Source organism: Oryzias latipes, chromosome 2 (genome assembly GCF_053564925.1).
Source record: "Oryzias latipes strain Hd-rR chromosome 2, Olatipes_Hd-rR_3.1".
In the NCBI taxonomy this organism is placed as follows: Eukaryota; Metazoa; Chordata; class Actinopteri; order Beloniformes; family Adrianichthyidae; genus Oryzias; species Oryzias latipes.
In genome coordinates this window covers 26,433,481-26,450,173 of record NC_136238.1, presented here as the reverse complement: position 1 = coordinate 26,450,173, position 16,693 = coordinate 26,433,481, and the positions used below count along the sequence as shown (strand labels likewise).

The 16,693-nt window shown below is 42.2% G+C and overlaps 1 protein-coding gene across 2 annotated transcripts in view; it reads right to left on the bottom strand.

Annotated features, from left to right (window-relative positions):
- The window catches only part of LOC144987150 (uncharacterized), a 95,436-nt gene that overhangs the window by 12,602 nt on the left and 66,141 nt on the right, over positions 1–16,693 (bottom strand). Inside the window, exon 1 of one of the 2 annotated variants that reach the window (XM_078936214.1) lies at positions 5,237–5,422. The exons of the other annotated variant lie outside the window; for it this stretch is intronic. The gene's annotated coding sequence lies outside the window, so the exon portion shown is untranslated. Of the gene's footprint in view, positions 1–5,236; positions 5,423–16,693 lie in introns of those variants that run through there. 2 annotated transcript variants of the gene reach the window in all.

The window sequence follows — 16,693 nt, the reverse complement described above, 5'->3', positions numbered from 1 at the left end:
TGGAGACAAAGCCTCTTTCGGAAGGGAGAATTTTCTTTACAGATGGTTGTTGTTTCCGCTCCACATCTGGAATTCTTCAGGCAGCGGCTGCTGTTGTGGAGTCCTCCGGAGGTGAGTTTATCACTTTGACCACACAAGCTTTAACAGTTAAGCCATCAGCTCAGGCAGCAGAAGTTCTGGCCCTGTGTCTGGCCCTCGAAGCTGCACCTGGAGAACAGGTAACAGTATATTCTGACTCTGCTTATGCAGTGTCGGCTGCACTGTTGGATCTCGCTGCATGGAAAAGAAATTCTTATCTTACAGCGAGAGGGGAGCCCATAGCTCATAAGGACCTGATGCAGCGGTTGGATCATGCGCTGCAGCTGCCTTCCAGAGTGGCTGTGATCAAAGTGCCAGGTCACAGTAAGGGTAAGTCTTTTACATCACTGGGCAATAACGCTGCTGACGCGGCTGCGAAGGCAGCAGCAGGGTATGACCCCGCTCATCAGATGGTAAGTGTTTACACACCCCCTGAATTGTTGGACAGCCCTACGCACGATGATCTGGTAACCTTGCAATCCACGACCTCACCGGAACAGAAGTCCTATTGGCTTCAAACAGGTGCAGTAAAAACATCGGATGGACTGTGGGTTGGTCCGCATGGCCAGCCTGTGGTACCCGACGGACCTCTACTTCGGCAAATCCTCAAGGAAACACATGGTCCAGCGCATCTGGGGCCATCTGTCATGATGACAAAGCTGCACATGTGGTGGCATCCCAGGTTGCGTGATGTATGTCGTGATTATGTGCAAAATTGTACGGTTTGTCAGTCCTATAATGTTAGGCCCACCCTCAAACCTATGCCAGGGACTTTTGATCCTGCCCCCTGGCCAGGGGCTGAGATTGTGATGGATTTCACAGACATGATCAACCCGGTGCAAGGTAAGCGGTATTTGCTGGTTATCGTTGATTCCTTTTCAGGATGGCCGGAGGCCTATCCCTGCAAAAGAGAGGATTCCCTCTCTGTTATCAAAGCACTGGTAAATCACTATATACCCACACATGGTTTCCCTGCAAAAATCAGGTCGGACAATGGGACTCATTTTAATGGTAAGCATCTACAGCAGGTTGAAGCATCTTTTGGGCTTCAACATAAGTTTGGCTGTGTTTACCATCCTTCTTCACAGGGCTCTGTGGAACGCATGAATCGCACGCTGAAAGAAAAATTGGCGAAGATATGTACGTCAACGAATTTAGATTGGGTTACTGCTCTTCCTATAGCTTTGTTGGCTGTCAGACAATCTGTGAATCGCAGAACAGGTTTCTCTCCATTTGAACTTTTGACCGGTAGATTGATGCCAGGCCCCTCGTCGACTGTTAGACCTTTAGACGACGCCCACTCACCCAATAGGTCTTTAGCCACCTATTGGAAGATGTTGCATGCTTTCTCTTTTGCTTTTTCTGCGCAGCTTACGGATACGGACGGGCCCCTAGCTGACCCGCCAGGTGCTGATCTGGCTGACTGGACGCACGTTTATCTGAAGGCGTTCAAACGGAAGTGGTCTGAGCCTAGGTGGTTGGGCCCTTATCGTGTCACAGCTCGGACGACGTCTGCTGTGCAGTTGCAAGGCAAAGGCAATAAGTGGTATCATTATTCCATGTTGCGACCTTGCCCTTCACAGGACCGTGGACAGGACGCCTGTTGATCTAAACCGTAACGGACTTTTTGTTGTTTTATACTTTTATATGCGATTTCTCTTTTTATAACTTCCATTTATATTTTTAATACTCTTTTTGTGCTTTTATATTCATTTTATATTTTTTACATATCCTTTTGATTTTTCTTCCCCTTTATATTTTTACTGTCATTTTTGTGCTTTGTGTTCTGTCTGCCTTTGTTATGTTTTCTTCCATTAGTGTACTGGGATTGTCCCAGTCCAAGAGAGGGAGATGGACATTAGGAAGTATCGGTTTTGTTTTCTGTGTATTATTTCTTTTGTGGTTTATCTTCCTTGATTACCCTGAGATTGTAGCTACTCGTGCTAAATTTAACCTCACTCAAACCCACAGGCAGATGGCTCTAGGACAGAACAGAACAAGGCGAAATGCGTTATATGAGATCTGGACCTATACTAGAGAAGCGGAACAATTGATGTGTGGCTCCATGGCGCCCCCTTTAGGATTTCCCTATTTTTGTTACAATCCCAATCAGACATTGGATGTGTTAATCATAGCACCAAGAAGTAATTTTAAACATAACCACTGGGGTACAGCGAGTGACTGGCGAGGTTATCATTGGTACATTCGAGGATTGTTGGGGGATGGAGGATGGGGATCTATATTTAGATCCACAGCAGAATCATCTTGGAAGAAAGGTACTTATGGTTGGACACCTCAGGCTCGACAGTGGTCTACAATAATTTCCAATTTTACTGTTTCAGATTCATTTTTCACTTTCCGTGTTAATACTACTGCTCAACCTTTTCCTACCCCTACGAAGGGGTATATTACTTTTTGTTCACGATTGCTTGTCTGTGCATGGGCAAATGGCAAAGATCCGTGCTGGCAGGTTATGTTTTGTCCAGACTTCAACGCTACCACCACTACCCCAATACGAACAGTATTAGGTTTCGGTCCGGCCAGACAGGTGAAAATTATAGAAGGAACACCTACTCCAGATAATTGGTTTCAGGTTATAACAGGTATTAGTGGAGATGCTAATAACTGGTTGTTAATGGTAGAACAGGCGGCTAACATGACTAAAACTGATTGTCTGGTCTGTATGGGCCCTAGACCTTTGTTGAAGGTAGTACCTGCCACTGTTATGCCACAATGTATTGCAGATAACATGATCAATTCCATCCTTTACAAAATAGAATGTGAGGAAGTAAATCAGTATCATCCTGTGGTTCCAAGTGAGAAAAGTAAGCCCATTTTTGACAGGAGAGTGGCTAAGCAAAACTTTTCATGTTTTGAATTTTCAGAAGGAACAGGCACTGAGTTTTTGGGACATATTGATTCTACATGGTGTTATGGTATTCGATCCTTTAGGGACTTTAAACCTGTTTCCAGAGCTGATGTCTGGATTTGGTGCGGGAAAGATCAGATATTTGATAGGTTACCCATGGATGCATCAGGACGTTGTGCTTTGATATCATTGATTCTCCCGGTGTATGTTCGACCTGTTGATTTGTCAGATGTGTTAGATGTCGTGGAACAAGAATTAGGTTCAAGGTCAACCTGGACAAAGCGGTCAGTTAATTGGAATGATGCAGATCCGACTTATATTGATGCATTAGGAGTACCTCGTGGTGTGCCCGATGAATATAAGTTAGTGAATCAGGTGGCAGCAGGTTTTGAGAGTATTTTAATATGGGTGACTCCTAATAAAAATGTTGACAGAATTAACTACATTCATTACAATGTTCAGAGGTTGGGTAATTACACTCTTGCAGGTTTTGAAGCGGTGCATGAACAGTTGAAAGCCACGTCCCTAGTGACATTCCAAAACAGAATAGCTTTAGATATGCTTTTGGCAGAGAAATCTGGTGTTTGTGGTTATATTGGAGATCAATGTTGTTCTGTTATCCCTAATAAAACGCAGGCTGATGAAAAACTAACCCGGGTGATTGAAGGTCTGCACGCATTCACTAAGAAAATGAAGAAACACTCAGGAGTAGATACATCCATGTGGGATGATTGGCTGAAGGTGTTTGGCCCATGGAAAACTTTGCTTTCTTCCCTTCTTGTTGCACTTGTAGTTTTTACAACTATTCTCACTTTATGTGGTTGCTGTTTCATTCCTTGTTTTAGGTCACTCATGACACGCCTCATAGAGAAGGCGGTGGGGGACAAGGCCCGGGAGCATGGCCAATATGCCATGTTGCCTGTCAGTGATCCCTTTACACCGCCCAAGCTGTGAATCATTTTGTGTGATTTTGTTCTGCCTTAACATCTCCCTATTTTCCCCTTAAACTCAGGTGTCCCTTCTCTTACAGGAAGTGTTGTTTTGATTGTCTTTGCTCTCTTTTTTATACTTTTATACTTTTGAAATAAGGTTAATAATTACAATTTGCATTTTTGTAGTTTCTTTATTTGTTCCCTTATTACTTGTTTTATGTAATTTGTATTGTCGATATGCTGCTGAGATTTGGTGATTCATGAGTATCCCGAGGGATGGCTGCCAAAGGCAAGAATTTTTCCTGTCTGAATGTATACTGAATGTTTCTCAAAACTGGATTGAGCAATGTTCTGGCAGGTTTTTTACTTGCACGCACATGGCTTGAAAATATCACCTTTGAAATACTCATTGTTCATATATTGTTTTAGATTGTGCGGGTTTGAGTCCACAGCTCTCAGGTCATGTGGACCTGCTGATATGTTTTGTTATTGTGTAATGTGATAATGTGTTATTATTTTTGTGTGGCCTCACTTCATGAGGCCAAGAGAGGGAACTGAAGGAATTTGTATTAGTAGTCTTATTTTTATTACGTTTTCTGTTTTGCCTATATTACTTGAAGTTTTAGTTTCATAGATTAAGTGTGTAGAACTGTGTGTATCCTGACTTCATTGACCTCACATTCCTTAGGATGTTTCACGGACAACAGCTGTCAGTCATTCCCCTACAGAGGAGGGGGATGTTGACCTCTAGGGCATTGGTCAACAGCAGTCAGCAGAAATGTCTAATCTAAACCACGAGGAATAGATTATAGCTGTGAGAACTTCTCTAGATGTCCGGTTCCAGGGAAGAACAAAAAGGTTGATCTTTAACCTAGGCTCTCCATGGATTTCTTGCTGTCAATCTGATTTGTTACGGACAGGAAGAGTCTGAGTTTATCACAGCGCCAGGCGTACCTTTGAAGTCATTCCCTGGGGAGATGGATTGGGTCCGGAGAGTGACCGTCGACTATTGGCTGATGGACGAAGGAGGATCATTAGTTACCCAATCCCAGTGTTCCAGGGCGGAGATTCGACGTCATGTTTTCCACGGGAGGGAGAAGCCCAAATCATCTTTAAAAACTGTAGCAGAGGACTATTTTGTTGTTCTCCTGTTGCCTTCATGTAAAGCGCATGTAAACTTCTTACGTTTTGAAGGCCTTTACATTGAGAACCCAGATCTGTTTGACTTTTGTTTTAGAACTATTGTTAGGGCAATAAATATCATGTAACTTTACCCGGCTGAATTCTGTGGTTTCTACTCTCGACTTTTTGAATGCGCGTGGAAAAGCTTCAAAGCGAAAAGCCTTTTCCAACAAACCTCACAAACGTCCCAACAAAACACCACCGACCTCTCAACACAAGCTAACGCTGCTAGCCTGCTAACAAGCTAACGCTGCTAGCGCCTCGTGCTGTTCTTCTTCTTTGTTTGGCTAACAGGGTCATGGTGCTTTAGCGCCACCAGCTGGTCTGGAGTGTTGTCTGTCGCTCATATTATGTCGATAGTTGCAAAAAAAAAAGCTCTTTTAACTTGACTGGCAAATAAAGTTTAGGAGATAAAATAAAATCAAAATAGAAAAAAATGTATCGAGGAAACTTTTTGAGAGCTGTTGTGACGTCATCACACTGTGTCTCATTCCAATGTTCAGATTTGACTACAAAACGCATCAGAGACTAAACGTGATCACATTCGTTTATTGCATATCTAAAATAAAGACATTTCTTAAGCAAACAAGTAAACAAAAAACAAAGAAAATATCAAGCATAAAGATCGAAAAAAACTGTTTCTGAAGAGAATTACAACTATAAATAAACATTAAACTGTATAGTTTATAACAAAGACAAACAATAATTTTGAAATTATTACAGTGAAAAAACTAGATATATTTACCTAGTTTAATTAAAATTAGATTAATAAATTTATTAAGTATATAACTGAGATGTAACAAAAGAAAAGTGAAAAAAATTAAAGATCTTTGGAACGCAAACATTTTTCACCAACAATCTGCAAAGATTTTAATGCCGTTTCTAGTTTCTGTGTCTTCTTCAAAGATTTTTTCAATAAAAAACTGGGAAAGATTTAAATAAATTCACATATTTTTTCAGGTTTATTCGACGGAGTATTAGGGCCACCAAAAAAAAAAAAAAAGTAAAATTACGAGTTTTTATCTCGTAAATGTAGGAGATAAAAACTCGTAAATTTATGAGAAAAAACTCGTAATTTTACAAGATTTTAAGTCGTAAATTTATGAGGAAAAAACTCGTTAATTTACGATATTAAGTGGAAGTGAGCACGCAGAGCAGCAGGTGAACGCCGCGCAGCAACAGAGCAGACCGACTAAACTCAGTTGAACAGGTGAGCTGAATGAGCTTGAACGTTCCAAATATCTGGAAGCTCATTTGTTTGATTTACAATTTATTCAAGTTTTATTTATTGATGGTTGGTTTGCAGGACCCCTGCAGCCCGATGAAGCCATCGGTGTCCCTGCAGTTTTCCACTTCAATCCTTTCTTCCTCCACCAAAAATAAGATCTCTACGTTTGTGTGACGCTTCCGTCTGAGGAGGAGGATCACTTTTTTGGCATTTTCAACGTTCTAATGCTAATATAATAGACTATTTTCATTCATCTTTGTTGTTTGATGATATAACGGGACGTTTACTTCCGCATTGGTGTTCGGATCTGATGACAGGTTCATGACGTAAGGTGACAGATGAAGTTCAGGGTTTGTGAATGAAGAGAATAAAAGCTGCAACGATCCTCTGCACCCAAACGTGTCTCTGAGCTCCTTATTTTACATATGAAACTCCGCTTTACTGACACTGAACCCCGGACAGACTGCTACACTGACAATCTGATTTTGAGTCGCCAAAGGTTCAGAATCTCTTTGTTTCAAACCTATAATAAACCTGGAAATAAAGCTTCACAAAAGACTCCACATATTTCATTTTCAAGCGATGCTCTGATAAACGGACAACTTCGGTGTTTTCTCCTTGTTAATCTATGACTTTTCTCGTAAATTTACAAGTTTTTTTTTCTCGTAAATTTACGAGATAAAATGTCGTAATTTTACTTTATTTTTTTATTTTTTTGGGTGGCCCTAATACTCCGTCGTAGGTTTAGACAAAAAAAAAAAAAAAAACTTAACATTTTTATTTACAATACAGACCAAAAGTTTGGAAACACCTTCTCATTCAAAGAGTTCTTTATTTTCATGACTGTTACATCCCTGGGGAGGGCGCAACAGCACAACCATGAAATAAGACAAGTAGTCAAGGATGATGTGTGTGTGTATATATAGTTTATAGAAAAGAAAGATTCAGGCTGCTGCAAACCATTACCTGTGGGGGAGGTTGTGACGTTTGGGTCGTGCCAACTAAACAAACACAATATAACAAAACAAGGCCTAACTCCACACCTAAACCTATAAATCAAAAGGAACAACAACAAAAAAAAACTACCTAACTAGTCTAAATAAAAACATACTAAATATTACAAGAAATGGCGCCAACCCCTTACCTGGGGCCTCTTTCAGAAAGGAGGTTAAGTGTAAACTCTGAGTGCATTAACCCTGAAATCAGGGAAACCCTGGGTTTTCCGTTTCAGAATGGGAGGTTTGTTAAACCAGAGAAAGCAGAGTAAGTCAAACCCGTTTCTGAAAGAGAGGTAACTTATACTCGGAGTCAGTGTCCATGGTTACTTATGCTGTGAACCTAACCTGGTCGGGAGCAGGTGTTATTCTCCAAACTCAAAGTTTATGCCGGTCCACTCCCCTTTTTAAAGACGAAGCGGTATTTTTCGCTTTAACCTTCATTGCCCAAATTTCCGTCACACTGAGACGGTCTAAGTGACAAGAATGGCTTGTCCTTTTTTGGAGGACCCAATAGACGAGGAGGCTGCATTAATTCATAGAGAATTACATTTACGTCGTGCGAGGATTTTGAGACCTAGACTCGATTTTTTTGTCATTTCTCCATACGTTTTTGTTTGAGCGTTACCGTTTTTCATTGCAGTCAATTACATATGAAAACAACATTAGATATGTATTGCTATGTAGATGTTTCATATGTCAAATATTGTCAACAAAGCCTACATCCATGACATGCTCACATTTGACCTGATTGAATTATGTTTTTATAATTCATTTTTAGCTGCTGCCATGTTCTTTTAATTCCTGCAGGATTGCATCTACATGAAAATGAAATCAGGGACATTGAATTAGATTAATGTAACAATTGCTTTTTGGAAACACAATTTGCTAGCACTGCTTACTTTCTTAATCCCATATAAACCTATACCACTTGATCAATACAAGGGTAGTGTTGCAGTGTGTGTGTGCTGAGCGGGGTGCGATCCACGAGAGACAAGGGGAGGGGCGAGTGCAGGTGCAGATGGGGGGGGGGGGGTGTACGTGGTATATATTGTGTGTTCGGAGGACGGAGCACTTAGTTAAATAAAGAGAAGGTGTCATTTCCAGAATAACTGTTTTGGAGTCATTCTTAATCCGCTCTGGAGGTTGAGGGTTTCCAACGGGAAGTGAACCCCGAAGGAGAATTCCCTTCGGCCCTGAAGGAAATCTCCCCTGCGCTTCTGACCACGGTCGGAAAGACGAGAGAAAAGAAAGGAGAAGTCTTCGCGCAGCGAAAGGTTCAACAGTAGACAAAAGTTCACTTTTAAAAACACAATTGCATGTATTAATATTAAAATGACCAACGTTTGCAAGAGGGGAAGGTTAACAAAAAAGTCCTCTAAACATTACCGACGTTAAATGCATTTTTCCCCCAGATTGGTTCTGTACACTATGCAGCATTTCATGCATTTACACCAGGAATAACACTTCAAAAGTACACCTAAATATCGCCATTTTTATTTCACTCCTTACGCTATTTAAAAAGTTATTACAGCCAATATTTTATAACAATGATTTAAATGCAAACTTAGGCATTAACTTGAGCAGCTATGTTTTTCCACGCTAACTGTCTCTGTTTTGCAGATGCAGCGGTGTTGCTTTTCTTCTGGAATATGTGCTCATATTCACTGTAACTCTGCAGCAGCACGTCAAGTTCAGCTGGCGAAAAATACGCAGACCTCTTTGTTTTCACGGTTGCCATGGTGACTCGTGATATCTGCGCTCCATTGATAATGGCTTCTTAAAGTCGCTGTGCGCACGCTCACCTCCGAATCAGTCCACTCAGAGTTGATTGATCTAACTCCGATCAGCTTCTCTGAAACAGAAAACTCAGAGTTGTTAATCTCTCGATTGACCAACTCAGAGTTCAAGTTTAACCTCAGAGTTGGTTGAACCTCCTTTCTGAAACAGGCCCCTGGTCAGGCTGGAAACAGCCTGGAGATGTTGTTCATCCATCACAGGGTTTGGTCCAAAGCTCCAGTGCAGCCTCTCACCTCCTCCACCTTCCTCTTTGAGGCAGCAGAAGCTCCTCCTCTTCTTCAGCTGGATGATGCTGTCCTCCACCTGCAGCTGGACCTGGATATTCTCACAGACCATGTGGCCTCATGGATCAGAAGGTTGAGGGTTCAAGTCCCTTCATGGTTGAAGTCAGACAGAAGAAGAGTTTGGTTTGGATCCTTTCTTGTCTTTCTGTTCTCATTGAGTCTCTTCTAGTTCCAGGTCTGGTTCAAATAGTGGAATCATCCAAAAGGATGAAAACAGTCCTCCAAGCAGACGTCAGATTGAAAAGCTCATCAAAGAACACATCCAACTAGCCAATCAGCAAAGCACTGACAAGCTGGACTTGTGCTCTCCTTCAGTGAAGAACCTCCTCCTGCTGCTCCTCCATCTTTAGCTCTGACTTTGGAAGTCTTAGCTCCTCCTCCTCACCATCACTGTGACTGTTGACGTCTTCCAACTCCTCCAGAAAGCTGTTTTCTGATGAAGCTCTAACATCTCCTCCCTGTTGCTGCTTTCAGTCCAAACTCACTCTGTTCATGTCAATTCACTCCAGAGAAAATCCTTTTTCTGGGAAGAATTTGCTCCAAGTTTTCCTCCAACTAAGAATCTGCAAACCCAGATGAGAACTCCCAGCAGGAAAAGAATTCATCTGCAGGAAACTAGAAAAAGGCCTTTTTGTGGGAGGAAACTGTAAAGTTTAAAAGCATTTAAAGCAAAGAGTTTATTTTTAACTGAAATTTAAGTTTTCCTAGATAAGAAGTTTATTTTGAAAGAGCCTTTAGTTTACATCATTTCCTGTTAAAATCTTTCTGTCTCTTCTTGGCTCTTCCCGCAAGCATGACAGACTCTTGTGAGCTTAATCCATGATCATCCACTGTCATCATCATTGAGGCAATGCTGTAAATTTATCCAGTAGAAGTTAAAGAATTATATAATGTGTTTTATTGTGAGTTTGAGATAATTTGGAGAAGTTTTATATTTAAAGTTATATTTTAGTCTGTAAAGAGATACTTACTAAAATATAAAGCTTTATTGATAACTGCACATAGAAACATGTTTTGAAGTTACATACTGAATGTTATTTTGTAATGTTTGTTGCAGTTTTCACCAAAAGTTGTTGAAGAATTGTGGAAGTAAATGGTGAATCTTACGACGACTTTCTCTTCATTCAACGCGGTTTAGCTGGATGTTTAGTAAGCAGTTTTGACACGCTGAACAAGAACATTACAGTGAAAAAGCATTATTTGATGATTGAGAGTGAGCAACATGGCATCAAGTCAAAGATCATCGTCACGCAGTATTAGGAGCACAAAAAGCTCAACGTCATCGGCAAGTGTGGTGCATGCCAGAACCAAAGCTGAAGCTGCAAAAGTAAGAGCATCATATGCTGGTGATGAAGCAAAACTTAAGATCGAAAAGGCTGCAAAAGAAGCAGAAAGAAAAACAAGAGAAGCGCAAAATCAACTGGAAGCAATTCGGATTGACACCGAATTAGAAGTATTAACACTAAAAAGAGAAGCAGAGGCAGCTATTGTGGAGGCTCAGGTTTTAGAGGAAGCTGCAGCAATGGAGTTTGTTGTTGATGATGAAAAGGATAAATCAGAAAATATAAAAATTCAGCGAACAAAGGACTATGTTCAGTCGCAGATTGAGTTCCGGAAATCATCTTCAAGTTCCTCTTCAAAAGATCCACAATCAAAATCAGCAAGAAAGGCAGAGTCACAAAATAGCTTTGTAACATGGGACCCTCCACCAAACCCTTCAGTGTTACAACCTGTTGGTGAAAGACTAAGCTCAAGAAGAGAAGATAATGTTGTCTTGCAAACACCAAATGTAAGTAAGCAAATCAAATCAGAAGGACAATTTAAAGCGGAAAAAACGAATGCGATCATGAATTTACATGCTCCATCATATGTACCTCCACATGATACCTCTGCCATCATGCTGCACCAAGCTGAGCCGCTAGCACAATACTTGGCACGGCGAGACCTTGTCACCTCTAGCCTTTACCAGTTCGACGACAAACCAGAAAATTTCCGAGCATGGCAGTCATCATTCAATAACGCAGCTGCTGATGTCAATCTTACAGCTAGTCAGGAGCTAGACCTCATGATTAAGTGGCTTGGAAAAGAATCTGGTGAGCAGGTCAGGCGTGTCCGCTCCGTCTACATAAACAATATTGATCTGGCCCTGAAAAAGGCATGGGAAAGATTATGCGACTGCTACGCTGCTCCGGAAATAATCTAAAAGTCGCTCTTTCAACGACTGGACAGTTTTCCCAAGATCTCAGCCAAAGATAACACTAAATTACGTGAACTGGGAGATCTTCTCATGGAAATCCAAGGAGCTAAAGAGGATGGATACCTGACTGGCTTGTCATATTTGGACACATCGCGTGGAATCGCACCAATTGTGGATAAACTTCCATATGGACTGCAGGAAAAATGGATGTCTTCAGGATCATCGTACAAAGCAGAAAACAATGGTCGCTTTCCCCCCTTTGTTTTTTTTTGTGACTTCATCTGTCACGAAGCAAAAAAGAGAAATGATCCTAGCTTTATGTATCAAGGCATAACACCAAGCACTAAACCTGAGAAATGGTTTGTAAAGAATTTCAATCCAAACAAACCCATCACAGTTCATAAAACAAATGTCTCTTCTGCCAGCATAGATCTCAATAAGAACTGCCCTCTGCATGACAAGCCACACCCTCTCAAAAAATGCAGAACATTTAGGAAAAAGCTCATTGGTGACAGATTAGCCTTCCTCAAGGAGAAACGAATATGCTTCAAATGTTGCTCCTCAACCTCCCACTTTGCCAGAGACTGCAAAATGTCTGTGAAATGCTCTGAATGTGGAAGTGTCAATCATGATGTAGCCATGCATCCTGGACAAGTACTTCAAAATGCCAAGATCTCTCCACCACCGCAAGAGAACGGCGGGGAGGAAGAAGAGTCTAACATGTATGATGTTAGCACAAGTTGCACTGAAGTTTGTGGTTCAGGTCAATGGGGTCGCTCATGTTCCAAGATCTGTCTTGCTAAGATTTTCCACAAAAGCAACAAGATGAAAACTGTCAAAGCTTATGTAATTTTTGATGATCAAAGCAACCGATCTCTGCCTCGGCCAGAGTTTTTTGACCAGTTTTGTGTAGAAAGTGAGCCATTCCCTTACCACCTTACAACTTGCTCTGGAACGGTGAAGACGTATGGCAAGCAGGCAGAAGGGTTCCAAATTGAGTCACTGGATGGCAAAACTCTAATTTCTCTTCCACCTCTCCTGGAGTGTCAATCCATCCCAAACAACCGGGCTGAAATCCCAACCCCAGACTCAGTTCTGCATCAACCACATCTCCAGCACATTTCCCAGTGTATTCCAGAATTGGATCCAAAAGCAGAAATACTCCTGTTGCTTGGAAGAGATGTACTTAGAGTACATAAAGTCAGAGAGCAGATCAATGGACCAAACAATGCCCCCTTTGCTCAGCGTCTGGATTTGGGTTGGACAGTGATTGGTGAGGTCTGCTTAGGCAAAGCACATAAACCCACAGTCAATACGTTCAAGACCAGCATATGGCAGACCAATCGCCATTCAATCTTTGAACCCTGCTCCAGCTCAATGTGTATAAAAGAAACGGAAGAAGATTTCAACAGACCTGGCAAATCACCAGAGAAGATGCTAGGACACTCTGTCTTCAGTTGCACAGATCATGACAATAAACTCGCTCTATCAAGGGAAGATGCACTCTTTTTAAAGATCATGGACACAGCTGTATACAGGGATGACGCCAACAATTGGGTTGCACCACTCCCATTTAAAGAACCACGTCAGCGCCTCCCAAATAACAAACAGCTGGCTGTTAATCGATTTACCTCTCTCCAGCAAACGTTGAAAAGGAAGCCTGTGATGCAAGAACAATATTTAGCGTTCATGGGAAAAATATTAGCCAATGGTCATGCTGAGGTAGCTCCACCTCTGAACCAGAATGAAGAGTGCTGGTACTTACCATCTTTCGGCGTATACCATCCACAAAAGCCAGACCAAATCAGAGTTGTGTTTGACTCCAGTGCCAAACATTGTGGAATCTCTCTCAATGATGTGCTCCTCACAGGACCCGACCTTAACAACTCTCTTCTTGGTGTCCTTCTACGTTTTCGGAAAGAAAAAATTGCTATCCTTGCAGACGTTCAACAAATGTTCCACTGTTTCTTAGTGCATAAAGACCACCGCAACTTCCTCCGCTTTTTGTGGTACAAGAACAATGATCTCAGAGAGCCTGTTATTGAGTACCGGATGAAAGTCCACGTCTTTGGCAACACACCATCACCTGCAGTTGCTATCTACGGGCTGCGGAGGGCCATCAGAGAAAGTGCTCAGAAACATGGTGATGACACAGTCCAGTTTGTTGAAAGACACTTTTACATGGATGATGGTTTAATATCTGTCTCCTCAGAAGCAGGAGCCATCAACCTTCTCCAACGAACACAGACTTCACTCGCAGAATCCAACCTTCGATTGCACAAGTTTGTGTCGAATTCCAAGGCAGTCACGGAAGCATTCTCCCCTGATGACTGTGCTGCAGTAGTCAAAGAGCTAGATCTAAGTGGAGAGGAAGTACCCATGCAAAGAAGTTTGGGACTGCTCTGGGAAATCCAAACAGACACCTTCACCTACGCTGTATCAAACATGAGAAAACCATACACTCGCCGTGGAATTCTTTCCACTGTGAACAGTGTCTTTGACCCCCTGGGCTTGTTGGCACCCGTCACCATCCAGGGAAGAGCCCTTCTCAGAGAACTTACAATGCAGCTGTCAGATTGGGATACGCCACTTTCAGACGACAAGTTCAAGATCTGGGAGAGTTGGAGAGACTCCCTTCAAGATTTAAGAGAGATTCATGTTCCACGGGCATATACATCTTCCTCAATGGAAGCAGTGCACACAGAATTGCATGTCTTTTCAGACGCCTCAAACAAAGCTATTGGCGCCGTGGCTTACCTAAAGACTGTTCAGGAAGGTGGAAAAGCTGAGGTGGGATTTGTAATGGGCAAGGCTAAGCTAGCTCCTCAGTCAGAGCCAACCATCCCTAGGCTTGAGCTCTGTGGTGCTGTTCTCGCAGTTGAAATGGCAGATCTTATCCAGGATGAGCTTGATCTAAAGTTTGATGCTGTTCAGTTTTACACAGACAGCAAAGTCGTCCTTGGATATATTTGTAATGAGACAAAGCGTTTCTATACGTATGTCCATAATAGAGTCCAACGTATACGCCAGTCTTCAACTCCAGAGCAGTGGAATTATGTTCGCACAGAGGAGAACCCTGCAGACCACGCATCAAGATCCTTATCAGCATCTCGCCTTTCCCAAACATCTTGGTTTACTGGTCCTTCCTTCCTGCATAAGACGTCAACAGCCACAACACAACCTACAGGGAGGTTTCAGCTTATTGAACCTGAGAAAGACTCTGAGATCCGTCAACAAGTGCAAACATGTGCTACTTACGTTGAAGAAACAATGTTTAATGTTGATCGTTTCAACCGCTTCTCCACTTTTGCTTCCATTGTTAGAGGACTTGCCTTCCTCATCCACATGGCACGAGCCCACAAACAGTCAAACCCAAAAAGCAAGTGCAGTGGATGGCACAAATGCCATCTACCTCGCACTGCTGATGAAATGGCTCAAGCAAGAGATGTTGTATTGAAAGCGGTTCAGAAGACAGCCTTCTCAAAGGAGTTGTCAGCGCTGCAATCCAACCAAGCAATGGCTAAAAACAGCCCCTTACAAAAACTAAGTCCAACCTTGGATGGTGGATTGTTATGTGTTGGAGATAGACTCAATAATTCTGAACTGACATCTGTGGAAAAGAACCCAATAATCCTTCCTAAGGACAGCCACATCTCTCTGCTACTCACACGGCATTACCATGTTCAGGTGAAACATCAAGGCCGTCATCTGACAGAAGGAGCAATCAGAGCTGCAGGCCTATGGATTCTGGGAGGAAAAGCACTAATTAATTCAGTTATCCACAAGTGCGTGACCTGTCGCAGGCTGCGAAGGAAACCAGAGGAACAATGCATGGCTGACTTACCTTCAGAGCGCCTTACAGCTTGTCCTCCATTTACATACGTGGGACTTGATGTCTTTGGGCCCTGGTCTGTCACAGCTAGACGTACCAGAGGTGGGCAAGCAGAGAGTAAGCGATGGGCCATTATGTTCAGCTGTCTTAGTTCGAGGGCTGTTCACATTGAAGTGATTGAGTCAATGGACTCCTCCAGCTGCATAAATGCTCTTAGACGCTTCTTTGCACTCAGAGGCCCTGCAAAGCAACTACAGTCCGATTGTGGTACAAACTTCATTGGAGCATGTAAAGAGCTTGGCATAGACAAAACTGTGCAGAAGTACCTGAGTGAACAAGGATGCAGCTGGAAATTTAACCCGCCACGTGCATCACACATGGGAGGCTGCTGGGAGCGCATGATTGGTGTTGCCAGGAAGATTCTTGACTCTATGTTACTACAGCAAAAGAGTAATCTAACTCATGAAGTGCTTTGCACATTTATGGCAGAAGTAACCGCCATTATGAATGCTCGACCACTCTTACCTGTATCAGCAGATCCACAGCAACCTTTTATCCTCTCACCATCAATGCTCCTTACACAGAAGTCAGGAGTTCCCCCTCCTCCTGGAGACTTTAACAACAAGGACCTTTACACAAACCAGTGGAGACGTGTGCAGGCCCTTGCAAATCAGTTTTGGAGCAGATGGAGCAGAGAATACTTACCCACTCTGCAAAGCAGACAAAAATGGACAACACCACGTAGGAATCTTCAAGTTGGAGACTTAGTCCTGCTCCGAGATAAGCAAACTGTTCGGAACTGCTGGCCAATGGCTAGGATTACTGCTACGTTTCCCGGACAAGATGACCTTGTACGGAAGGTCGAAGTGACAACAGTTGATCAAGGAACCCCAAAGACTTTTCAGAGACCAGTCACGGAAGTTGTTCTGCTTCTCCCTACAGACTGATGTTTAGATTTCATAACAGTTATAGTGACCTCACAGAGGCCAGACGGGGAGTGTAAAGTTTAAAAGCATTTAAAGCAAAGAGTTTATTTTTAACTGAAATTTAAGTTTTCCTAGATAAGAAGTTTATTTTGAAAGAGCCTTTAGTTTACATCATTTCCTGTTAAAATCTTTCGGTCTCTTCTTGGCTCTTCCCGCAAGCATGACAGACTCTTGTGAGCTTAATCCATGATCATCCACTGTCATCATCATTGAGGCAATGCTGTAAGTTTATCCAGTAGAAGTTAAAGAATTATATAATGTGTTTTATTGTGGGTTTGAGATAATTTGGAGAAGTTTTATATTTAAAGTT